The sequence below is a fragment of the Protopterus annectens genome, chromosome 10.part0 (genome assembly GCF_019279795.1).
Source record: "Protopterus annectens isolate FY-2018-M chromosome 10.part0, PAN1.0, whole genome shotgun sequence".
In the NCBI taxonomy this organism is placed as follows: Eukaryota; Metazoa; Chordata; order Ceratodontiformes; family Protopteridae; genus Protopterus; species Protopterus annectens.
The window spans coordinates 109,737,329-109,764,474 of NC_056744.1; the positions used below are offsets into that span (position 1 = coordinate 109,737,329).

The 27,146-nt window shown below is 40.4% G+C and overlaps 1 protein-coding gene across 2 annotated transcripts in view; it reads left to right on the forward strand.

Annotated features, from left to right (window-relative positions):
* AATK (apoptosis associated tyrosine kinase) overlaps positions 1 to 27,146 on the forward strand; it is a 2,480,061-nt gene that overhangs the window by 2,316,045 nt on the left and 136,870 nt on the right. The window lies entirely within an intron of this gene.

The following is a 27,146-nucleotide window of genomic DNA, read 5'->3' on the forward strand; positions in this document are numbered from 1 at the left end:
TCTCAGAGAAATGAAATGCAGCTTCTCATTTTTTTTCTGTCTCTAAGTAGAATGGGAGAATGTTAAACCATGTCTAACTGCTTAAACAAGTCATGTCTGTGGATAGCGGCATCATCTGACTACACATGATATACAGAAACGACACAAGAGCTACTGTAATCTTTGAAGAGGGAGGATAATAAAGGTCGCTCTCATACTCTGTTCATTTCTTGATTCTCATTTCATGATTTTCATTTAATAATTGTCAGAATATAAATATTAGTAAGTAATGAGCAATGACAGTTTGTGGTTGTTGGTTTAAATGTTGACGTGATCGTGTATATCACATTAAATGTTTTAATTTGACCCTAACCTCTTTCACAATAACTCTTTACTTGAAACCACAATATAATTAAACTCTTATTTTACAGATAGTATAACATCTCTAACCAAGGATTCCCCAACATCTAATCCTAATCCTGCCCAGCAGCCATGTATTACCACATCCACTTTCAACTTTAAACCTGTGCCCACATCCTATATAAAACTACTTTAAACAAACTCAAACCAGGCTCTACTTCAACCAATAACCTTCCAAGAGAGTACCTTAAAGTAGCAGCCAACAGCATTGCCTACTCTGTCTCAGTCCTTATAAATAGGACAGTCCAGGAATCCCACATTACATCTTTCTGGAAAAAGTCACACATTATCCCTGTGCACAAAGGCGGAAATTCAACAGACATCACTAATTTTAGACTTGTAGCAGTCTTATCCCCCTTTTCCAAAATATTGAAAAATGTATTCAGAAAATAATTGCTAAACTATCTCCTACATGAAGAACTCCTATCCCCCACACAAAATGGCTTCCATCCCTCTCCCTCCCATAGTACTAACACTGCACTTCTAACTAACATAGATACTGTCAGTACAGCTAGAGATAATGGCAAACTAGTCTCCTTCTTATTTCTAGACTTGTCTAAAGCTTTCAACACACTTTGTTACAGTGAACTTCAACTTCAAATGTCTCCATTGGGTCTCTCTCAGCCCACTCTTCTATGGTTCAAAAGCTACCTGTCCAATAGGTATCAGTCAGTAAAATGGCACTCCACCCTCTCTCCATGCCTGCCTGCCAATCACCATTGGAGTAACATAAGGCTATATCCTTGGTCCCCTCCTCTTTAAAATTCTCGCCGACACCCTCCACACATCCACGCAACAGGTCTGCCTAATACAGTATGAAGATGACGCCACGCTCATTTGCAAATCTGACAAAGTGACACACCTCCAAAAAATTACTCAGGAAGCACTCACTACTCATGCTCCTCAGCCCTAGAAAAAATTACTGCTTTTTCCCCAAATCCCTCTCTCGTGAAAAAACAAAATTTGAAGTCTTTTCTTTCTTGATAATGCAACCATTGAAGTCAATTCTCTTAGTAAATTATTAGGGATGATAGCAGATTATAATTTTAAATTTGACCTGCATATATGAAATTGCATAAGAAAAACTCATCAAAAACTAGGAAAGATTTATTGAGCAAAGAATTTTCTCACTGACACAACTAAAACTACACTTGCCACCACTTATCTCCTCTGCAGACTTGTTTATGGTGCTCCCATCTTCACTAGCCTTCACACATCATAAAAATCAAAACTTGAACAGTGCTATAACAAAGTTGCTAAATTTGCAGCAAATACCCCATTCAGAGCCCAAAACTGTATATCACTAAAAGGCCTAAATTGGTTAGAACTAACCCATCAACTAACATATACACAGCTTATCACCTATAGAATTATCCAGAATCCATCTGCTTAACCAGCAGTACATAACATTCTACATAACTACATTCCTAGTCAGTCATTACAATCCAGTGACCAAAAATTTCTGTCTGTCCACAAACCACTCAAATCTGCTTGGCATTGTTTGTACTTGTACCATGTTGCTAAGGCCTGGAACTCCTTATCTCTATCGATAAGGTCAGTACCCTCCCTCCCATCCTTTAAAACTATTCTGAAAGACTTCCTAGCCAAAAGCTATCAATGTTCTTGCTCAACACCAGGATAAACTATATTTCTAAATGTGGACACATATCTGCTCATACCTTACATCTCCTTACTCTCACTTGTTCATTCACTTTCTGACTTCTATCACTCTCTCCCCCCTGATTTTCTTTCTAAATATACCATAATCCTGTTTTTCTCTCACTTCATATTGCAATTCCTGATTGTATTATACTAAGTTACTTTTAATTTCTATGTAAACCGGAAACATTTCTTTAACTATTAAATCATTGTCATATAACTTGTATCTATTCTTAACCAATGTTTTCATATTATGTTTAATTTGGTGTAATTATTTAAACTGTAGTCGTTTTTTGTATTATTTTTAAAGACTGTAAAATTATTATTCTTAAAATGTTTTGTAATACTTTGGAGCTTTTCTCCCGGGGCCACTGCTGAAAATGGGTTCCTACCTAATCAGCTTTCCTGGTAATTAAATATCAAAAAAATCAAATAAGTAAAAGCCCTTTCTAGGGAGGAACTTATCTGTGTTTAATCAGTCAGATGGTAATTTAGACTGTATCCATGTAGTTAGGAATAGCCATAACTATGAAAATAGCACCATGGCAAACCCAGGTGGAATTCACAAATAGTCCCCTCTCTGTTGCTTTTTACTATACATCTGCATCAGACATAACATTTCAAGGCCAACACCCTCTGAGTTCAGCAGTGTTATTTCAAGTGTTAAATTGAAATATTCCCATTAGAGCTGCCTTTCATGTTGACTTCTTTTTCTGTCTCTGTCTGTCCTTCGTCTTCAGTTCTACCCTTCCCACTCATCCCTAAACATGTGTTAAAATATATCACCACTTCTTTTCCTTCTTCTGCTATAGCATGCCCAACTTTCTAAATTATTGCCCATACTACCCCGAGCCTTCTGTATCATGCACTGTTTAGGCAGTTTTGTGCTGTATGTTTTACCTTAATCTGAGTAGTGTCCTGAACCATTCAGATCATTTTAAATGTGGGCTCACTCATACCTTGCACATGGTCTCATCATATACACCTCATGGTGTAAACCTCAACAGCTTACTGTCCTGAACTACTTGCCTTATATAGCATGATCCAGCTTAGAGGCAGTTATTACTGCCAAATCCCATTCCTCTTCTATTCTGCTTAGGTCATCCCATGAAGGCTGTCAGTTTGATGGATGCCCCCCTTCAAAAATGGGTAGCTGCCGATTTATCCACAGTGCAAGGCACCTCCGCTCTGTCTCTTTCTCTCCCTCTCTAGAGACTCACATGTTAGTTACTGCTGTACCAGTTTTGGTGTTTTCAACATCTAAGCTGATCTTGCTGTTCACATCCATTATAATACATGGTGCTTGTTGCTTATGCTCCAAAACTAGAAAAAAATAACATTGTCAAGCTTTGATGTATGGAACTTGCTATAGGAGAAACTTGTTATAATCCATTTATCCATCCACAACCCGTATTTCCCTATTTTTGCTTATGAGGTCGGGGTGTTACTTCAGCAGTAACAATCATCTAGAACCAAGCTTTATACCACCAGGTAGCTAGCTCTGCCACTGTCGTTCTTCCACACCACACACTCCCATGCACACTCACACAGATGGTCAGTTTAGAGTGTCCAGTCCACCTACTGAATGTGTTTGGAATGTGGGAGAAAACCAGAGTGCATGGAGGAAACCCACTAAAACACAGGGAGTACATGCAGACTCCACAAAGAAGGAGCCCAAGCTGAGAACTGAACCAGGAAACCTCTTGATGTGAAGCAATAAAGTTATCCGATGTGCCACTGCGCTACCCGTTAACCTTATTATAAGGGAGGCCCAAATGTTGTAACACAAGACAGCCAGAACAGAACTACATCAAAACCAAAAGGTAGCCTTAGAAACTGTTCACACACTTCATGCTTCTACACTTTTGTTTTCTATTTCTGTAGCACCTGTGGTGCCTCTTTCAGTTTACAGACTTTAACAAAAAGAACTTGTAAGATATAGACAGGAGATATGATACTGCCCTCGAATCTCTATAATTGGAATGGCTTCACATTTCTTGTCACAGAAAGCATAGTGCAAGGCATTAACAGTCAACATCACTGCACACCTAAGGCAGACAATAATAATAGATTAAAGATCAGGCATGCAATTACTGTTCCTAGTATGTAACTCCCCTCCCTCTTATATGAGAAATGCTTAGTTTTTTATTATTGCAGCATGCCATTAGATGCCCCCAAACAAGAAAAAAGAAGACTCGCTAAAGAGTCTCAGTTAGTCTTTGTGGAGGCTTATGAATGTATGTCATTCTTCTGTTGGTTTCCTGTTGCTGTTACTCAGCACAGCTGAAGGTGTAAGGGGGGACCACTTGAACTCTGCACATCAGTGTCCAGTGGTGACAATAATGGCTCTAAATGAGGAACAGGAACAGTAACAACAAGCAGCACATGGTTACGGTTGGCAGTACTCAGTCTGGATTTTCCTATCTGATCAGCATGGCACTACCAAACAATGCCAGTGGCAACCTGCACTTTGTAGAACACAGATTACAACTCCAACCCTTTTACAGTTTCCAGTGTAATTCTTGGCAAGGACTGTCTATTCAATAATACAGGTAAATGTAGCCATTTTTGTTGTTTTTTGTCTTGCTTGATTTGTGAAGTGTAGCATAGTCTGTTTAAGGTTTAGCAACAGTAACTCCAATCTTGAATGAAGGGGATATTCCATTAACAGCATGTCTGGGTCTGGTCATTTGTGGCTTGAATAGCATGTTAGTACATGGACAAGAAATTAGCCATCTTTTGATAGTGGGTAAGCTTGTCATTTGCAAAGGCTCAACATGCTTGTTTAAGGCTTTGCGCAAACATTCCGGTATGCTCCTTGGTTGCTCGATGGCAGAGGGCAGATGTAAAATGTTAAATGTCATTCTTTATGAAGCAATGTCGGCAAGTCATCTGCTATAAACTGATGGTCATTGTCCCTGTACGGTTCTGGCAAAAAGGATCTCTAAGTGGATCATTGATGTGACCAGAAGTAAAAGTCATGGCAAAGACTTCTGGCCATTTAGAGCATGCTTCACCTACCACAAAAATGTCATTCCCACGAATTTCCCAGCAAAATCAATATGGATCTGCTGCCAGAGTGATGTAGGCCATTCCTGTGAATGAAGTGGTGCTTATTCTGGACCATCTAGTAATCAGTATGTTCTACTGCCCACTCTTCTGTTTTTGATCAGTTCTCAGCCACCCCATGTAACTTCTAGCTAATGCCTTCATTTTCAGTGCTCCATGAAGATCTTGATGATGAACTTCTTCTTACATTCAAGGTCTTAATGTAGTTGAGTCCTTAACCCCCACATCACACAACTAGCACTTAAGGTAAGTTTGTCCATCCATCTTGTGTCACAGTATGCTCTCTTGAAGGAGAATACATCCATTGCTCCCCCTCCCTCTCATTTACCCCTCATAGCCCCAAAGGTAAACAAGACAAACCATCAACATTGGCTTGATGTGCAGTACATTTGTATTCAGTCGTGTATTGGTGTCCACCCAGAAATAATGCCCATCACTGAATTTGGGCAGCTAGTATTCTAGGAATTCCTTTTTGTGAGCTAACAATGGAGACCAGTGGCTGGTGGTATGGTTGTATTTAGCAAGCATAAATCCATACTAGGTATTGATTAAATCTGTTGACATCCCTCACAAGATTTCCTGCCACTTCATCAATTTTGGCATGTTTGTTTTCCCAGCTGCAGACAGGGACTGTGAAGCAAACCATATGTGCCTCTCAGTGTCATCATCTATGACGTGTAACACCACTGCTGCCAGTACCATAAATAGGAAGTGACACATGCCAGCTTCACTGGAAGGGATAGTTTATAATGCATCAAGACTGTGTCTGATGTAATCAGCCTCAGTGCCTCAGAAAATGAATGTTCATGTTCCGTAAAACTTTTCCTTGGTCTAGCAGCTTGTAGCAGCTTATTTAGAAGATGCAACTTGGTTGCCATTTTTGGAAAAAAACATAATGTAATACTTCACAGACCCCCACCCCAAGGAAAGTATTAGTTGTGAAACAGCTTGTGATCATGGATCCATTAGCAGAACCATATGTTGTTTCTGGTACTTATGCAGTTCTTGGGCATCTATAATGAACCCACAGTACGTGACACTGGGCTTCAAGAACTCACATTTGTCCCACTTTGCTCTTAGCGTATCCATTCCAAAATGTTTCAGGACTCTTACAAAGTCGTCTGAGTGATCCTCATCAGTAGCTACAATAACAATGATTTCATCAATTAACAGCAGACTCCAAACACCCCCTGAAGGACATGAGCTACTGCCAAATTGCTAGGGCAGAAGCTACCCTAAACACCAGTCAGTTGTAAAGGTAGAGCCCATTGATTGTTAGGAACACCTCTGCCTCTTATTCCATCCTCCACTGGAGGCGGCATCAGCTAAATTCACCATTGAAAACCATCACCCAGGTGACAGATTGACTGTTGATTGTACTGCTGGAATAAGTGTGACTTTAAAATCTCCACACAGTCTGACTTACTATCCATCTTTACTAGAGGAAATGAGTTACCCATTGTCTCCAGTCCACTGTAAAAAGTATTCCATCTGCTTCCAGCTGATCCAACATCTTTGTAACCAATGGCTGGATAGCATAAGGTACTGAATGTCAAACCGCAGAGACTCATTCTCCTTAAGTACAGTTTTACCCTTAATGTGTCAAAGGGTACCAATGCAACTTTTTATTAGAAGGGCAGCATCTCATAGTATCAATTGCAGTTTTTCCTCAGGGCACTGCAATGCAACAGGTTATACCTGAAGGATCTTTATCTTTTTGCAGTGAGCTCTCAGCTTTTTTAAGTCACAACCCCATTCTGTATTCGGATCATAAGATCGTAGGAGGTTATGTGCAATTTAACACTTCCCGTTTGCCATTATATTCCGTTGTCACAGGCTGCACCCCAAGAGGCATAACTGTTTCACTAGTGCATGTTTTAATGAAAACTGAAGCGAAATTTGATTTTTCATTACTGGGAAATGCTTTCTAGCTATTTAGAGACATTACCAAAAACAGTGACCCTGTATCCAACTCCATTTTGACTAGTTGGCCATTTAACTTTGCTGTGAGTCGAACCTCTTCTTGTCTAACCTATTTATCCTGAATAACTGTAGACTGAACAATACATTTGCATTATCATTTTAGAGAGTTTTGTGACATTATCTGCATTTTTCTTTACACTAATGCCCGTTTTATTTTTGTGCTTTACTATTACTGCAAACTCTTTGACTATGGCCAATTATATAGCATTGTCTGCACTCCTCATGTTTGAATTTACAGCAGGAAGGAAGATGGGACTTGGCATCCACAAAGATTGAACAGCTTATGATTTGTACTTTTTACTTCCACCATTTCCTTTACATTATTAATTTTAATTCCATCTTATAACTCCAGCATGGCTGCAGCCACAACTTCCATTAAAGTTACAGTCTTCACTACCTGAAGAACATTAAATTGGCATCAGTTAACAATGTATTTGTATTTTTTAGCATGATTCCACATACCAAATGACAGAGCATCATTTAAGCCATTTCCAAACTGACAGTTCCAATATTTTTTTTCATTTCTGCCACATCATCTACATTCGTCTCTCCCTCATTTTGATTGTGCTTGTAGAACTTGCAATGTTCCGCAATTAACAATGGCTTTTAGTGATAAAAGGTCCTGTATCACTCGTACTAACTCATCAAACACTTTGTTAACAGGCCTGTCAGGAGCAGCCAAACTACACAGAAGACAATATACTTTTGCCATCATGGCACTGAAGTAACACAAGAACATGTTCATTGTCAGCTATATCATTCACAGCAAAGTACTATTGCAGCCTCTCAAAATGTCTGCCCCAGTTTTCTGCAGAACTATCAAGCACATCAGTCTTGCTTATATGCATCATGTCTTCGGACACCAGCTATGAGTGTTTGCACTCTTACCTCAGGTTCTGTTTTTTTAACAATTGCTGAGTGACTCAGTGCTGTAGTATTCCACATTCGCCACTGCTATAGTGACATGTTTGGTTTGCAGTGACTAACAAAAAATATTAAAGAAGCGGGCAAGATGTGCTCATGGTTCTTGATTCTCCTTTCATAGCAAAGCTTCGCTGTCCTTGCAGGAAGCGTAGTGTATGACAATACAAGCCAACATCGCTGCACAATAAAAGAGTATAGATCAAACATGCATACTGCTCTTACTAGCAATACACAGCATGCACTTTCTTAAGAACTTTTAAAGCTGTTGGCTAAGTACAGATCTATTTTGCATGTGGCTGCCATGTGTGTGGCAATGGTAGGTGTGCTAGAGTTTTAAAGCTGTTATAGCTTACACTGCCACATATTTTCTTACAACTGGTAATAAATTAGGGCTGCCAAAACTTCACATTAATTAAAAAACATGACTGGGTCTTCACTTATAGCTATTTGTTAATGTGTTCTTGAAATGCTTTCAAGAAATTCACCTCTTGAACTTAGCTCCTGAGATTGATTTCTTGAATGCATTTCACAAACACATTAGCAGATTGGTTAGGATCAACAACTTGATCATAACATATGATGAAAAAGCTAGGTCACCTGATGGCCTAGGCAGGGACTGGCACCCACTCAACCCAAAACTGAGGACCAACAACAAAAAAAGGTCTTCCAGAAGAATACAAAAAAAAAACAGACTGCTCTGAACTGTAACCGCTGTAACTGGGGCAAGCTTCTTGCTACAGTTGCTGAGCTCCTAACTACAATTGTACATACAGTGTCAACACTAATTTAAGAAGATTAAATGAACTGTAGTACATTTGCCCCCCCCCCCCCCCCAAACTGCTGATCGCATCCCCAAAGAGCTTGCACCTGCCTCATCCAAGTTATGGATACAAATATAGTTAGGTCAACTGGTCCCATCACTGAACCCACTGGCTGTTGATTGGCTCTGTCTTTTCTCCTAATATTTCCTATATATCAACTTCCCTGATGCTTCCAGTAAGCTAGACAGTTTCCAGTTCTTTCCATTTTTGACACAATGCCATACCCTTCAATTTTTTACCAGTATTTTGTGAGACACAGTGTGAAAAGCCTTGTTGAAAGTAAGATTGCATCCACAAAGATCTTCTGCAGTGTCCAAATTAGTGCCTATTCACAGAGATGGAGCAAGCTCGACTGGCAAAATATCTTATAGGTTCATAGGTTTACAGGTTCATAGGAGGTTACTAGACTAGTGGCCCTATAACCTTTACAGGTCTAGCCATGTTAACCCCAAGTATCCCCATTTGTCCTTTTTGGGTAGTTCACAGAACAAATTTATGAACAGAGCAGGTCTGTGATCAACACCAACTATCCCTGTCCATGCAGGACATGGGTACCACCCCCGGGGCGAATTTCCGGTCTCCCATCCAGTTATCTAAATTGTGTTTGAATAAGGTCAGTGATGAGCTCTGTTTTACATGAATAGGAAGTCTATTCCAGAGAAACAGCAGTCTCTGGGCAACATATCTGTCTCTCCAGCATGTTCTGTTGATGTCACAAGTTAGGTTGAGATCCCTAGACTGAGTGACTCTTGTGCCATTTGACCTGTGGATGTGCATCATTTCCATTAGGGCAGGGCTGGAGATTGCCTTATGGGCCAGGCACAAGTCACCTCTCAGCAGCCTATAAGATACAGAGTAAAGTGACAGGGCTTTCAGTGTGTCCATGTAGGTTATGGTTTGGACTCCCTGTAGTTTCTTAGTGAAAACCTCTGAGGTGTCTCGAGCTGATGCGGGTGTCTGGTGAGGTACATGCAAAAGGGTGCATTATACTCTGTTAGTGTTCTGATAAGAGTCAAGTACAGTGGAGTTATAACATCCCTTGACCTGGATGCTATGCCCTTGCTTATGAGGTGCACTACATAGAAGGCTTTCCTTATCACTGTGGAAACTTGGTGGACAAAATTCAGATTGCTATCAACCTGTGCTTCCAAGTTTCACACCACTGAGTTGTAATTGAGGTGGATGCTGGTAATATTGTAATTTGTAGAGAATCACGTTTTGCTGAAGGGAATAATAATGCATTTTTTGCATTTAGTTTTAGACCATGGCTTTGGCACCAATCATTTGTTTGTGTTAGCCCTTCTTGTAATGTGTTGACATTACTGGGGGACTCCCAGTTTGCAATCATCAGTGAACTTGGTGAGCCAAAAGCTGTCTGCTTTGGCCTGGACTTCTGAGAAATAGATGCCAAACAGTAAGATGGCCTGCACATATGCCTGTGGTAATCCACTGGTGACGGGTCTACTGCTGGAGGTGGAGTCAGCAATTTTGACAGAGTGTGTTCTGTTGGAGAGCTGGTTGACTACCCATCTAGTAATGTAAGGCTTAACCCTATCTGGGAGAGTTTCAGAATGATGCCAGAGTAGGGAATTGTGTTGAAAGCTTTGGTGAGGTTGAGATAGGCAGTATGCACTGCCTTACCTTCGTCCATGGCTTTGGTGACTTTTTCAAATAAGTCCATCAGGTTTAATAAGCATGATCTACCCTTCGCAAAACCAAACTGGGTCGGGTCCAATGTTTAGAGGTCGCCTATGTCCTTCCTGATAAGGTCCATGATAATTCTTTCCATGGCCTTGCAGATGAGGCTGGTTAGACTTATGGGTCTGTAGTTCCTAGGATCAGTTGATGGCCCCCCTTTGTGCAAGGGAATTACTGTTGCTGTTTTTCATTCTGCAGGAATATAGCCAGTTCTCAAGCTATGTTTAAAGAGAATGCCAATTGGGTCTACTAGGTCTTGTTTTAGTAAAGTTTAGTAAACAACCAAGGATATTATCTAGTCCCTGTTTGGCCTTGGTGAGTGCAGAGATGACCTGTTGTCTAGAGATAGTAGGCAGAGGGCTGGTGTGAGATATGGTAGGTGGAGATAGGGGGGATGAAGTTTGCACTGAACCTGTCAGCCAGCAGGTTGGCGATTTCTTCCGGTGTAGTATGAGTGATCCCATCTACAACCAGTTTAGCACATAGCTGTGCATTCCCTTTTAGACTCTGAATGCAGTTAAAGAATGCCTTATGATTATCCATGGCTAGGGATAAGATGTTAGTTTCGTAATTTGCTTTAGAAGACTTTACAAGATTTCTGATTTTCTTGTTTAGGTTTATAAGGGAACTCTTCCTCTACAGAGTGTTATCCTTCTTGCTTTTATTTATCTGTTGTATGAAGCCATGCTATTGGCCATCAGCAAGATAATTCCCATCCAGGAACTACAGTCATCTGATGTGTAGAGCCTTTTGCATGCCCTTTTCCTGAATAGAAGACTAACCGGCCTGTACTCAGCCATTGTCACCAGTTTCTGGTTTTCAGCATCACTCTTTTTCTAAACAGTTTACAACATTTTTCCAGAGGTTTACCAATCACTATGACAACACTTTTAACTCCAAGAAAGCAGTTTATCTGACCCTAGTGCCTATGTCCTAATTGATGCATAACTTTTTTCTCCACTTCATGCAAAGTTTTTCTTCTTTGTGCTATTTTGGCCTGCTGGCACTCAGCTTTGTTGCTCCTGATTAACCGAGACTGGTTGTATAGTGTAGAGTATATTAACCTAGAGGCACAAAGGTTCTTACTAGGTCATTGATCTGTGAGGATCTCAAGAATCCTAGCTTTACATTTCCATGGTAGTTTTAGCCCATATAGTTTACATGTAAATAACCAAGAGGTGGGCAGAACAATAATATGGTGGGACATTAGGGCAGCCATGACACTAACAAGGCTGCCTGGTATGTTGCAGGCTTGAGTTATATACCGGAATTTATTTTGTTAAAGATACCAACATTTTCTATAGAAAGTCAAATGTGCATGTTATACAGCTCAGGAAGCTCCTGCCTGGTGCCCTGCAGAGTTCTACAGCAGCAGAGAGACACAAGAGAGACTTTGGAGGGATTAAGTATAATTTTTCTGCACTTTCTTGCTGCCTTTAGCTAATTCCGCCTAAAACACAGATTTTCTAGAGTTTCTGTGATTTAAAAAGCTTGTTTCAGCTACATATTATACTTATTTTACTGCCTGCACTTTAGTAAAGTCGTTTTTTGTGTTTAAATTACCTGTTTGACTTGTAGACTACACACTCAAGTGTCATAGCCATTTCTGTGAATTTAAAGTGTATTTTCTTTATTGTATCTGCTTTATTTCCTGAACAAAACAAAAAAACAAACTTGTTTTCCCGCCTTTCTAAGCTAGTATAGTCCAGTTTTCAGGTTAGTGCTGAATTCAGGGCTGTATTACAAGTTTCTGTATTTGCCCATACCTTACTTGGATAGAAGGAAGTTTCTCTGTTCACTGTGAGAGAGGAGCTTTGAGCAGCCTATCTGTCCCTGGAGGAGTGATTTCAACCCAGAAATTAGTAGTTTATTGGTCATTTTGGGCTAATTTCTATCTCTCATTTCCCTGCTATAAAACCCGTATTTGCAAGGTTTTTGTACTAGTATACAGCTCAGCAAGCTCCTGTCTGGTGCCCTGCAGAGTTCTACAGCAGCAGAGAGACAAAAGAAAGACTTTGGAAGGATTAGATGTTATTTTTCTGCACTTTCTTGCTGCCTTTAGCTAATTCCATTTAAGACACAGATTTTCTAGAGTTTCTGTGATTTAAAAAGATTGTTTCAGCTACATATTGTACTTATTTTACTGCCTGCACTTTAACAAAGTCGTTTTTTGTTTAAATTACCTGTTTAACTGTTGTAGGCTACACACTCAAGTGTGATAGCCATTTCTGTATATTTAAAGTGTTTTTTTATTGTATTTGCTTTATTTTCTGGAAAAAAAAAACAAAAAAACAAAAAAATATACTTCTTTTCCCGCCTTTCTAAGGTAGTATAGTCCAGTTTTCAAGTTAGTGTTGAATTCAGGGCTGTGTTACAAGTTTCTGTGTTTGGCCATACCTTACTTGGATAGAAGGAAGTTTCTCTGTTCACTGTGAGAGGGAGCTCTGAGCAGCCTATCTGTCCCTGGAGGAGAGGTTTCAGCCCATAAATTAGTAGTTTATTGGCCATTTTGGGCTAATTCCTATCGCTTTCATTTCCCTGCTATAAAACCCGCAATTGCAAGGTTTTTGTGCTAGTATACAGCTCAGCAAGCTCCTACCTGATGCCCTGCAGAGTTCTAAAGCAGCAGAGAGAAAAAAGAGAGACTTTGGAGTGATTAAGTATCATTTGTCTGCATTTTCTTGCTGCCTTTAGCTAATTCCACCTAAAACACAGCTTTTCTAGAGTTTCTGTGCTTTAAAAAGCTTGTTTCAGCTACATATTGTACTTATTTTACTGCCTGCACTTTAACAAAGTCGTTTTTGTGTTTAAATTACCTGCCTGTTTAACTGTTGTAGGCTACACACTCAAGTGTGATAACCATTTCTGTGCATTTAAAGTGTTTTTTATTGTATCTGCTGTATTTTCTGAAAAAACAAAAAAATGTACTTGTTTCCAACCTTTCTAAGCTAGTATAGTCCAGTTTTCAGGTTAGTGCTGAATTCAGGGCTGTGTTACAAGTTTCTGTGCTTGCCCATACCTTACTTGGATAGAAGGAAGTTTCTCTGTTCACTGTGAAAGAGGGAGCTTTGAGCAGCCTATCTGTCCCTGGAGGAGTGGTTTCAGCCCAGAAATTAGTAGTTTATTAGCCATTTTGTGCTAATTTCTATCTCTTTCATTTCCCTGCTATAAAACCCACATTTGCATGGTTTTGTGCACTGGGTAGCGCCTGTTAGCTAGAGTATAACTATTCCCGGCTCCACAAAGTCTACTTTTCAATTTTTCCCTTGGAACTAGACAAACGTTCAACTTAAACACTCAAGCCATTCACTTCTCATCCCGGCACTTGCTCAAAACACATATCAAGCACTAATAAACCTTAGCACTAGACCCCCCCTATACTGTAGAGAAGGACAAGGCTCTCTGTTCGACCTTACCTGCCATTCAGTAAAACAGTTCACTGTACCTATCCAGGCATGTCCAAAGGGCTGTTTCAGGTGTACTCTCCGGTCCAACTGGTGAATCTAGGCATTTTGAGGCAATGTTACAATTGCCTACCGGTCCAACTGGTGAATCTAGGCATTTTGAGGCAATGTTACAATTGCCTCATGTACACAGACAACCCTCTCCTCCTTCCACCAAACACTAATACATGCGAGAGATGCAATTATACAGCCAAACTGGAGGCTGAGCTCTCTCACCCAAGACTGGACCAGGCAGTCAAGAGGCAAAGGGAATTACTTGCATCACACCACCAGTCTAACATAGACCTATGAAACCAGCATCGGCAAAAAACACACATAAATACATGAAAACATACTCAGAGGCTCTAAATAAAAATCTGCAAAAGCAAAAGAGACCTCCAAAGCAGACATCCAAGCAACCTCCACCCCCCAACACAAACCATGAAACACATACTTCACAAAACCAATTTGCCACACAATCACAGCCCTTAAGGCAAAATAACATACCCAACACACTAGTAATAGGTGACTCTATAGTCAGGCACACTGATGTCCCACTCACTAGGCTGAACAAGGAGAAGGTTACTGTTAGCTGCCTGTCAGGTGCCAGGATCCACCACATAACACAAGAACTCAGGTCACTCCAGAACTAGTACAAATATGATTCTGTCATTGTCCATGTTGGTGTGAATGACCTGAGTCGTATCTCCCTGGACTACATGAAAAGAGACATGGAGGAGCTCTCTGATCACGTAGCCCAGGCTGGTATGACCCTGACCCTGAGTAGCATCTTGCCCTCACTAAGAATGATACCACAGTATAGAGAAAAAATTATCAATTTCAACAACTGGCTTCTGGTGTCATTCAAAGGGGATCCAGTGTCTGTCAGCCTGGGATGACATGCTCGACAAGCCACGCTGCTTCGCTAGAGATGGCTTGCTCCTGTCACCCTTAGGTTTTCGAATACTGGCCAAGGCTCTTGCCACCCCCATAGTGCCTTTTTTATGCAAGACTAAAAAGACAAACCCACCGCTGTAAATAGCACAAGTAACAAAAAACTGAGGGTAATGCTACTCAATGCCAGAAGTCTAAACCTCAAAATGCATGCACTCAAGGCACTTCTCAGTATGGAGAAAATTGATATATGTGCATTGACAGAAACCTGGTTTAAGGCTCCAGAGAGCACCCCAGCACTACCAGGCTACAACTCATACCATACATTTTGGTTACAAAACCCGGACCGAAATACAAAAGGCAGGGGAGTATCCATATTCATCAACAATACCCACACCTCCAAGTTAGTGGCATAGCGCGATGCTTCAGAGATCATCCACGTGCAACTAACAACGGGCAAAACTGCTTTTCAAATTATAGCTTGCTATAGATCACCCACCATGTCCCAGGATTCCCACATCGCATTCCTGGAAACACTGGGAAACATAAAAGTCCTACCAAACACCTGATATTGGGTGATTTTAATTACCCAAACATTAACTGGGAGAACTACTCAAGTACAAACTCTCTTGCTCAACATTTCCTAGAATTTATAAACTCAAATGTCCTGGATCAACTGGTCAACACCCCACCAGAGGTGACAACATATTGGACCTGGTCATCACCAATATGGGTGACCGGTGTTCCACACCGGAGGTCAACCCCTCACTGGTTAGATCTGACCATAAACTAATCACTCTGGATATCCACATTCCGCCAACACCCCCGGTCAAAGAAACCACCATGAAAAACATTTCAAAAGCAAACTTCACGTTACTTAAGACCAAGATGGGAAGTTTCAAAGCCCCTATGCTAAAGGATAACGCTGTCCAAGCTGCAAAATCCTTTACTAATGCACTCTATGGGCACCTACAAGAATGCATGGATTGTGCTATCCCAAACAAAACCAAGACTCACTCTTCCAAGAAAAGGAAACCAGTCCGTATAGCTGCCATAAACAAGCTATGCAATAGAAGGAGGAAACTAGTACAGAAAAGAGTAAAATCCCAAGAAGGGAAGACATCCCTGATCAGTATCAGCAAGAAACTACATTCCCTCATAAAATCATCCAAGGCTAGCTTCAAAAGAAAAATTGCCATGGACTCCAAAGATAACCACAAGGCATTCTTTAGCTATGTCAAGAATCTAAGTGGCAATTCTCAGATCTGCTCAGAGTTAGTGCAGAATGGCACAAAATACACTGAACCGACCGATATAGCCAACATCCTGGCAGACAGGCTCAGTGCAAACTCCACCCCCCTCTCACCCCCAAAAGGGCCCATAACTATACCAGAAGAATGTAGTGCCCCTGAAATCACAGGCACTCAAGTTAAAACAGCACTCTCCAAAGCCAAAAACACAGCATCAGTGGGACCGGACAGTGTCCCAGGCTGCGTCCAACATGAGCTCAAAGATAAACTAACCCCTCACCTAAACACACTGTTTAAACTCAGCCTCTCCACAGGCTACGTGCCCACAGAGTGGTGCACAGCAACAGTTATTCCACTCCACAAAGGTGGAGCCACAACAGACCCCGGGAACTATCACCCTATAAGCCTGACTAGCTTGGTCTGCAAAGCTATGAAGCGCATCATCGTGGATCTCATTAACAGAGACATTGGAAACCTCCAAACACTGGACCCTACCCAGTTTGGCTTTGTTAAGGGCAGATCATGCCTCCTAAACCTGGTGGACTTTTTTGACACAGTTACCAAGGCTATAGATGAGAGAAAGGTGGTCCACACAGCCTACCTAGTCCTTGCAAAGGCCTTCGACACCATTCCCCACTCAGGTATTATAGACAACTCACCAGCCTGAGCATAAACCCCTACGTCATGAGATGGGTTGCCAACTGGCTCACGGACAGAACCCACATGGTAAGAGATGCGGGAGCTAGGTCTGACTCTAAACCGGTTACAAGTGGCATTCCCCAGGGCTCAGTCCTAGGACCCCTCCTGTTCGGCATATACTTCTCAGAGGTACAGGCAAGCACAGGAGGACTATGGCTGACCAAGTTCACAGACGACTGCAAACTAGAGGCTATAATTGACTCTCCAGCTGATAAAGACATACTCCAAAAGGATCTCACTGAGACAGATACCTGGTGTCAAAATCATGGCCTCAAGCTAAATGCCAAAAAGTGCATAGTCATCCTCTTTGGAAAAAACAAAGTACCCACAAACTTCCACATAGGTGGTAGCCCCCTAAATATGGAAGACGTAATAAGGGATCTGAGGACCCAAGTAGATAGTAACCTCTCCTTTGATAATCACATTGCCAAAGTGGTTAGAAAATCCTTCTATGCGGCCCACCTAATCACAAAAGGGTTTGCATCCAGATCGAAAGAGGTCATTGGGCCCCTCTACACATCACTCATCAGAACCGTTATAGAGTATAATGCCCCATTTGGGATGTACCTTACAAGACACCTGCAACAACTGGAAAGACCACAGAAGTACCTCTCCAAGAGGATCACTGGCCTCAAGAAGATGCCCTATGCAGCTCGACTGAAGAAACTCCAGCTGTACTCTGTTGCATACCGCCTACTCAGAGATGATCTATGCCTGACATACAAGGCCATGTCCAACTTGGAATTGATGGACATGCTTCACCTAAAGAAAACCATACCCCTCGAGCCACATGCTCCAGGGATCTAAACCTCACCACAACAATAAATAGGATGTGCTGGACGGATAGATTCCTGTTCCAGAGACGTCCCATGCTCTGGAACAAGATTCCAGTCTACATTAGACAGAGCTCCTCGCTAACCCTCTTCAGGAGAAACCTTGACGAGTGATGGGAAACAGAAAGTTTACCCCAGGGATCACTTCAATGGCTCTGCTGGACAGAGGCACAGGGAACTAATCTAAGGGGGTGGTGAAAGCCGACACATTCTGGCAGATAAATGTCTTCGGGCAGATAGCCTAGTACCTACTATGAACCTATACTTATTTTCCTAACAAACTTGAAACTGTGATGATGGATTTCATTTTTTAGTCAGATTTTCAACCACTTTCCACAAGACAGAGTCTGTTTCTGAAAATTTTGTTCTGAAACAGTTACACAATTCAGCATTATATGAGAAATGTAGGGTTAATCTCACCGTAGAGGAACATGCAGGATTAAAATCCTTACAGAATAATTCTAATTTAATTATTTCACAGGCAGACAAAGGGTGCAGTATTGTCCTATGGGACATTGGTATATATACTGAGACTATGAAACATAGCTGATGGCCGCTACTGTCAGAAAATGGTTTTAGAACCTACCTCTCATGTTAAGAAGGACATAGCTCTCTTGACAAGGCTTTAGAAGAAGGGATTATTTCTGATAGTGAAGATAAAATTTACAGTAGAGGATAACAGAAAACAATACTGTTATCTTTTGCCTAAAAATTCACAAAAATGTTAGTAAGCCTCAGAAGAAAACAGTTGTAGGTAACAATTCACTTACTTAACTCCTGTCTGCTTCTCTTTTTACCTTAAACCATTGCTACCTTGGGTGAGGTTACACGATAGCACTTAGTTTCTTAAATTGATTGAAGGTGCCCTGACTAAAGCATGTTGATATTTCTGTACATTAGATATCAGATCTCTGTACTCATGTATCCCACATTGGAGGGGTCTGGATACCCAGGAATATTTACTACACAGGTCACAGTTATATCTTGCTAGATTTAACATCTTCCTTCTAATTATTACGGAACATGTTCTTACTTAGAATGATTTTTATAACCGTTATATACTTTTAGCAGTTTCAAGGTACTGCAATGGGGCACCTTTTGCTCCCATCTATGGGGATTTTCTATGGGATATATTGAGGAATAACTGGACTATGATTATAGACATTATCGGTCCCACTGTTCCATGGACATGTGGAGAAGATACCTGGATGACTGCTGGTTAATTTGCAGGTCAGATACTTCTGAGCTTAGTCCGTATGTTACTTACCTTAGTGAAAATAAATGGGGTTTAGAGTTTACTGTAATTTTCTATCAGACAGAAATTCCATTCCTTGATGTTTGGATATATAAAAATATGAATGGGACTTTAAGTGCCAGACAGTACCGAAAACTACAGACTAAGAATTCACTTTTACGAGCAACTAGCTGTCATCCAGGGCAAATGATATGTACCCTACCCAAATCAGAATTTATCAGACTTAAAAGAATTTGTTCAGAACCTGGCCCAGTCATGACACTTCCAAGGATCTTAGTAATGAGTTTAATGCACAGTTCTGAGGGATTATAGACAGAAAATTGTTTTTATCCTACAAAAATAAGAGTAATTTGGCAGATATCAAATGCTACAAACGGGCTACATTTATTTTCAAAGGATCAAATGCTGGAACACTCAGAGATGTTCATAATAAATGCTGATACATTTTGAAATAAGATGATTTTTTGGGGGAAATAATCTTTCAGAACAGTGTAACATGGTGTATAGGAAGTGTATAGGAAAGCAAAAACAATTTCACAATTTCTTTCTGGCAGAAAAGGCTATATATATATATATATATATATATATATATATATATATATATATATATATATATATATATAAAATGTGTGTGTGTGTGTGTGTGTGTAATAATATATTTATGAATTTTCATGCAAAATATTAAATATGGTTCTCACGCTATTAGGTGCTATGAAGTGACTTTTACTTGTTTATTATAACAAATTATTCAGTATTATTCTTTTTTTCTTTCCCTAATTTCATGATTATTAATCTTTCTCATGTTATACAGAAGTATTAAGGTTATTTTTATTTATTTTTATTTTACATTTGTTGACTGGGCTAGTCTAGCTGGATACATGTCCATTTTCAGTAGAGGCCCGGGGAGAAAAGCTCCATACAAAATTAATATAAAAGTCGTAATAGATCAAACTAAAAAAAAAACAGCTATTGTTAATAAAAACATTCGTTTTTAAAAAGTACAAAATGCAATAGTCATAGTGAGCATAACATGAGCAGTAAGCAGCAAAGGGTAATGTACAAGAGAGGCTACAATATACATATATACATACATTTTATTTGTAATAGCATGGTATATTGATTCTTTAAGGGTAAGATTATAAAGATGTAGAGTGATTATTAGTGTAAAGGAAAAAAGTTAGTTAGGGTTAGTACAGGAGCATAGCCAGTGTGTATTGAGAAATAGTTTTAGATTCCTTTTAAAAAGTGAGAGAGAAGTCTGAGTTGTGAGTTCAGTGGGTAGTAGATTCCATAGTTTTCCAACAGTGTTAGAGAACAGGGAGTCACCTGCTGAGTTGTTGGATCTGGAAGTATTGATCAGCAGTTTGTTTGAGGAGCGTAAGTTCTTAAGATTATTGTAAGGTGTAATGAGGCTAGAGAGTATCGGGGTGTTGCTGGGTTGATACAGGGTCTTGTGGGCTATTGCAAGCTGGTGAAATTGAAGCTGGTTAAGAAATTCTAGCCAGTCTAGTTGTTTTAGATTCAGACAGTGATGAGTTCTGAAAGGAGAGCCTGTAGCAAATCTAGCAATATTATTATAGGCTGTTGCTAGTTTGTTGAGGTTGTTTTTTGAAAGATTAGTGTATATAGGTGAAGCTTAGAGTAGAGTGGAGATTAAGTGAGTTCTGGCTGTAGCCGTCCTAGCTACTGGTGTAAGAAAGGGTTTGATTCTGTAAAGGGATCCCAGTTTTTTGTTAGCTGATTTTATTGTGCTGTTTATATGAGTATCAAAGTTGAGGTTGTTGTCTATTGTTATTCCTAAGAGTTTAGTGGTTAGGTCGGGAGAAATAAGACTACCATTATTAGATGTGAGTGTGAAATGTATAGGGGTGGACTTTCGGGTTGGTGTGAAGAGTAACAGTTTAGTTTTTTGGGGGTTTAGGAGGAGGCAGTGGTTTGAGAACCATTGTTCTACAGTATTGAAAGCTTTTTGGGTATGAGACTGAAGTTCAGTTTGAGAAGTGGCTGAACAGATTATAGTAGAGTCATCTGCATATTGAATGCAGGTGGTGTGTGGAATTGCTGATTGAAGGTCATTAATATAGATGGAAAATAGGAGTGGGCCTAATATGGTTGATGTAATTTAATGACTTTAACACTGTTTTGTTGATTTCTTGGATTTATAATCTCATCAGTATGAGACAGTGACCTTATAATTACAGGGTGTTTCAGATTTTGTTCTGATATTACTGTTGAAGACATGGTCAGCATCAAAACTGGTTTAATGGCCTTGTTCCTATAGCATGGAGAGGCATATTAAAGGATTTGCTTCATGTTATTCTCATTTTTTTCTGCCTGAATGTGCTGAGCTGCTTGCTGTCATCTTGCAGTCTTCCACCACCCACAATTTTTAAATAAATGTCTACTAACTTGTCTTTAATGAAAAAAGAATTATCAGCCATCATGTAAATGGAATATGATTTAAGAAAGAAGGTGAAGCATGGATAAGACTAAACATGGAACAAATGTTTAAGACCTATTTAGATATATTCCTGGCAAGCACATGGGGATAGCAGAGAAAAATAGTGCAGAAAAGAGCTTGAGCAAGGAAGATGCCTTGAGCAAATTACATTTGTTGGCACTTGCCTCCATAATGACATATGGCACAACGTTGCTTGAAGCAGCTACTTTGGTCTTGTCTGTCTAGTACAAAAGGAATAATATATAAACTAGTAAGAGCAGTTTAGGTAGAAAGAGAGATGGAGAAGGGGAGGGGCAGGTTCATACAAAAAAGAATGGCTAACAAAATAATTTGTAACTGGGAAAAAATTACTGAACCTACAAGTTACACTCAATAGAGCTCTAGCTGTCTTATTTATTGCCCAGTGCAGCTCCTTGATTTTACACCCCTCAACTCTAAGTTGAGGACCAAAAAAAGCCCTCTCTCCAAGTAGGGGTCCAAAAAAAGTGCTAGTGCTGAAACTGTAACAAACTACTAGTACCCATATGTGTACCCTTTTGTGCTTTCCAGCTGCACTATCTTCCTGGATAATCCTCCTCCCTTTGGCTCCATTGGGGGCTACCAGGCAGAGTACAAACCTAGCCCATCCCAAGAGATAAGAGCTGACCACTAACTGCTTAATTACCTTCTTCTCCTTGTCAGACTATCAACATTTGGTTCATTAATCAAACTTATGTTGCTTTTGTTGCACATAGGAGCATTGTTTTTATGTCATCAAATCAGATGGGCGGTGTGATCACAGCAGACTAATGATCTGTTTCATAAGGTAGATAAAATATGAAAGATCATCAGCATGTGAGACTGACATAACGTAATTTGAGAATGGTCTTCAGCAGTGTGTTACATAACAAGATCTTAAAGTTCCAAGGAAGTAAACAGAAAAGACGTATCTTTAGCAGATGGTAGCAGTTATCTACAGTAGAGGTGATACTCAACTGCAGGTGAAGAAGTAAAGGAAGGTGAAAGAGTGATTGGGGCATGTCAGCCAAGGTTCAATGTAAAATATGAATTAGGATGACCTAAAATGGAAAATGTAGGCATGACAGGGGAAGGAGTAAAGCATTACAACTTTGTGCTGAAGGAATTGTCACTGAATGGGAATGCTGAACAATCGTGCAGTCGTATTTTAAAACCTTAGGGTGGCTTAGTTTTAGAGATTAGAGGAAGAGAGAACATGCTGCATCTTGCCTGAAATTCTTTAGGTAGTTCTCAAGTCTTTCTGGTGAGAGCCTTGATATTTGAGAATTAGTGATCTGGTGAGAGGCAGATAAAATGGTGATAAGAGACTAAGGGTGCTCAGTAGGTAGGCACAGACAGAGAAGCTCTATATCTAAGCAGAAAGGTGGGGGCTCAGTGCATAGGCACAGAATGAGGGACTTTGATAAATAGCCAGACTAAAGGACCTCTGTACATAGGCACACAGTGAGGTACATGGGTTATATAGGCACAGGCTGTAGGACCATAGTACATAAACACAGACTGTGAGATCTGGGTACATAAGCACAGTCTGAGGTACCTGGGTATATAGATATTTGAATTCAGTATTTCCAGTGATGAAAGATAACAGTTGGTATAATGATTAAGGTTTTCTCCTCCCATGCACAAGGTACAAGGTTCAAGGTTCAATCCTGACCTCTAGCCAATGTCTGTATAAGTTTGCATCTTCTCCTTGGGTCTCTGTGGGGTTCCTTCCACCTCCCAAAACATATTGAGTGTTTCCACCTCAAACGCAACCAAAAATAAAGCTGTGGGCAGCAGTACAGACTCTAGATGGTGCCGTATAGGGGGAAGAGTTGTATAGAATGACTGCTTTAGGCATTAACCGAGGTGAGCAGTATCCTCAAGACAGGAGAATATGGATCACAGTCTGTGTGCCTTGTCAGGGCTAGCTAATTGATGATGTAAAAAATTGGCTCTAGGTGATTCGTTTGTGTTGACTAATCTTGCCAAATAGACATGGTTATTTACCGGTGATAAGTGGATTGACAACCTGGCCTACTCTGACCTACACCAGGGAACCATGGTAATGATGGGAGAGATGTATGTGCCCCTGTTGGCTAGTATGTGCCTGTCATAAAGCTCTGCATCCCTGGGTTAATAAGTTATTGGCCAGCTGTTGTCCAGTTGCCCAGCTTGGGTTACCTGGGGAACCTATGTTGAGCAAAAGCTGGACTTAAAACCAATCAAGCTGCCAAACATGAACTAAGAATTGCTACACTCAGTGTAGGCTCACTGACAGATGGAGCTTGGAAGTGGATGACATGATGGTAAGGAAGAGGCTGGACATCCTGTGTATTCAGGATATATATATATATATATATAAGGGCAGTGCAGCAAGGAAACTTGGCTTGGGACCCAGAGTCTACTACACAGGAGGAGGACAAACTAGAAATGGTGTGGGAATTGTGGTGAAGGTGAAATTTCAGAAGGCAGTGAGTGATGCCATCAAAATTAGTGATAGACTCTGACTGTCAGACTAGATTGTAAGGATAAGGCACTATTCATAATCTCAACCTATGTCCCACAACAAGGTTGTGATAGTGAGGAAAAGAGTGCATTTAGACAGCAGTTGCAGGACCTTCTAGATTAAGCAGGGCAATATGAATTTGTGTTAATAATGGGAGACCTGAATGCACATAACGGGACAGACAGACAGAACAGGATATGAGGACTGGCTTGCTCACATGGTTGGGGCAATGGGAGTAAAAAGGAGAGGTCATTCTAAATTTCTCTCTGGCAGATGGCTTGATGGTGGCCAACACGATTCAGCAAGAGAGACAGTCACAAAATGACATACAAGAGTAGCCAACATGCAACTCAGGTAGACTTACTGTTAGTAAGGAAAGGGCACCGGGGTAGAATCAGCAATTGCAAAATAATTTCCAGTGAAACAGTCTGCCCACAGCATAAACCACTGGTTGCCACATTCAGCTGCAACCAGTGTTCAGAAAAGGTTCTAAGGTTGGCAGAGACTAGGCTGAAGACATGGAAGTTGACTGGAGAGAAAGTACAAATTTCAAGGAATTACTCAGGGCTCTAGCACCTCAGGAAGAAAAGGAAATATGTGGAGTTGAAGAAGAATGGCAGCACCTTAAAACTGCATGTGTGAGAACTACAGAACAGATATGTTACTCAGCTAGGTTTGAAATAAGGTAGATAAGAAAAGCTGATGGTGAAATGCAGAAGTTCAGAAAGTCATCTAAAGAAAGAAGAATTCCAGGAAAAAGTGGAAGTTAGAGAATATGGACCAGGCAAAGAAGGAATACTGGTTGGCTAACAAAGAAGCTAAGGGAGGAGTTGCAATAGCAAAGAACAGAGCCTCAAAGGCACTCTACGAACTTCTGGAAAGTGTCTCGGTAGATGGCAGAAACAATCAGGTTGCAAAACAAAGGCAGAAAGATGTTGAAGATAGTCAGGAACCCTTCATAATGGATGCCAACAGCAACCTGCTCACCAGCTGAGAGGAAATCAAAGGGAGATGAAAGGTTTACTTTCAGTAGCTTCTGAATGAAGAAAACTCCACAGAAGCTGTACTGCCTCAAACACATCCTCTGATGAGAGAAGAAAAGGAGTCCATCGAAGAACAGCACTAAGGAAAATTAAGTCAGGGAAAGTAGCAGATGTGATCAAGATGTTGGGTGAGATGGAAGAAATGGCTCCTGAGGGTACTCCTAGCAGTATGGAAAGAAAAATGTATCCCAGATGACTAAAGAATAAGCATACTTGTGCCAGTGTACAAGAACAAAGGGGTCATCCACAACTATGGGCAGTACAGAGGTATCAAGCTCCTGTCACATGGTTTGAAAGGTCTGGAGAGGGTGACTGATAAATGAATATGCAGAGTAGTAGAAAGTAAGCTAGGATATGAGCAGTTTGGATTTGCATCAGGGTGCACCACAACAACCCCAGTGTTTGTAGTGAGACAGATAGATTTGAAGAAAATAGACATGAGGAAAGATTCCAGGCATCCATTCCTAGACTTGGACAAAGCATATAACAAGTTCCCAAGAAAACTGATTTCGGCAGTCCTGCAGTAGTTCAAAGTTCTAGAAACATTGGTAGAATTAGTGCCGGCTATGTGCAAGGACCCAATGATTCAAGTATAAACAGTGTTTGGTCTCACAGAGGGGATCCCAGTGGGAGTGGATGTGCATCAGGGTTCAGCTCTTGAGTCTGCTGCTCTTCATACTGGTGATGGACTACATTAGCAAAGAGGATGAAGGGGACAAATCAACAAAACTGCTGTATGCAGACAATGTGGCATTACAGACAGATGAGGAAGAACTTCAGCAAATGATAGGGGAGTGGAATGCAACACTAAAGGCACATGGGATGAAATTGAGTAGACATAAGACAGCTGTAACGACAGCAAGTGAGGGAAAGCAAAAGAAGCTGACAAGTGAGACAAAAGGGAAAATGGTGGAATAGGTTAACAGCTTCAAGTATCTGGGAGGGATGATTAGAGCTGCCAGCTTTCTTTGTGGCTAAAACCAGACTAAGGTCACACCCCTCGCATCACTCATAACTCCACCCATTCCCACCCTCTCTCCCATCCTGCTCCGCCCATTTTGTTACATCACTGTAACGTCAGCTGATGGGAACGCCCTCTTTTTCTGTTCCGGATGCCTTCTTTCAGAAAGTACTTAGATTTAGATGTGTCTTTTGGTGTGTGGCAACCACAGAATCACCATTTTGTTTTGGACACCAACATAAGATCAGGTCAAACCCCCCCCCCCAAAAAAAAATGTAATCTAGGAGTACAGCTTTTAAGATGAAGAACTGTGTATGCATTACATTCCGCAGCTCAAGTGTATGCATGTGACTTCTCACTGTATTAATATTTTACCACTCAGTAGGCTCAGAACACATGAGAATAGTAATGTACTTTGCCTAGGAGCTAGACAAGAATGTCATAAGGAGTACTAGTATCTTTTAAGGCAAATTATTTTTTAATTGCAGCACAGATCACTATTGTACTAGGAAAAATGGTCAAGACATACTGACATCTTGCTGATGAAGTGGTCCTTGTACAAACAAAATCACAAGTATTATATCCTCTAGTGATAGAACTGGTCTCATTTTCAATTATAGTGAGGAAAACAAAACGTACTGCAATAGCAAAAGTTACTCAAATGTTAATTCCGCTGCTTTTAAAAAAGTTGACCACACTAATGAACAAACCCTTTTCAAAATAAGGTTTTAACTGCAATAAGTGACACTCTTGATTGTAAGACACTGTTTTTACCAAGTATCACATTTTTTACAACACTCACAATAAAATAGGGAGCCAGAATCAAGAATAGCCAACTAGCATACATTTCAGCTATAAACTACTTACTCGTTATGATTAGATATTTGGAACTACTTAATCTTGCTTAATAGTTTTAGTCGTGTGATCTACCCATAATACAAATGATTCGGAATGGCTGTTTGCATGTCATGCTACAAATACTGTACTACCACAGCTCAAACTCATGCACAACTAAAGGTGACAAGTGCTGGTGTAGAGATTACGTCAAACACACAAGATGGTGGGAATTTTAAAGAAACCATCACACAAAGTTTACGCACAGACATTTGCTCTGAATGAATAAAATATAAAACTAAAAAGATGGAAAGTATTTATGCATTTGAAGCAATTTCCCCCAAAACATAATAGAGGGGGGCAAGGACGATGTCCCCAAAATATAATGTGAAATGTGGCAGCTTCATCCATCTG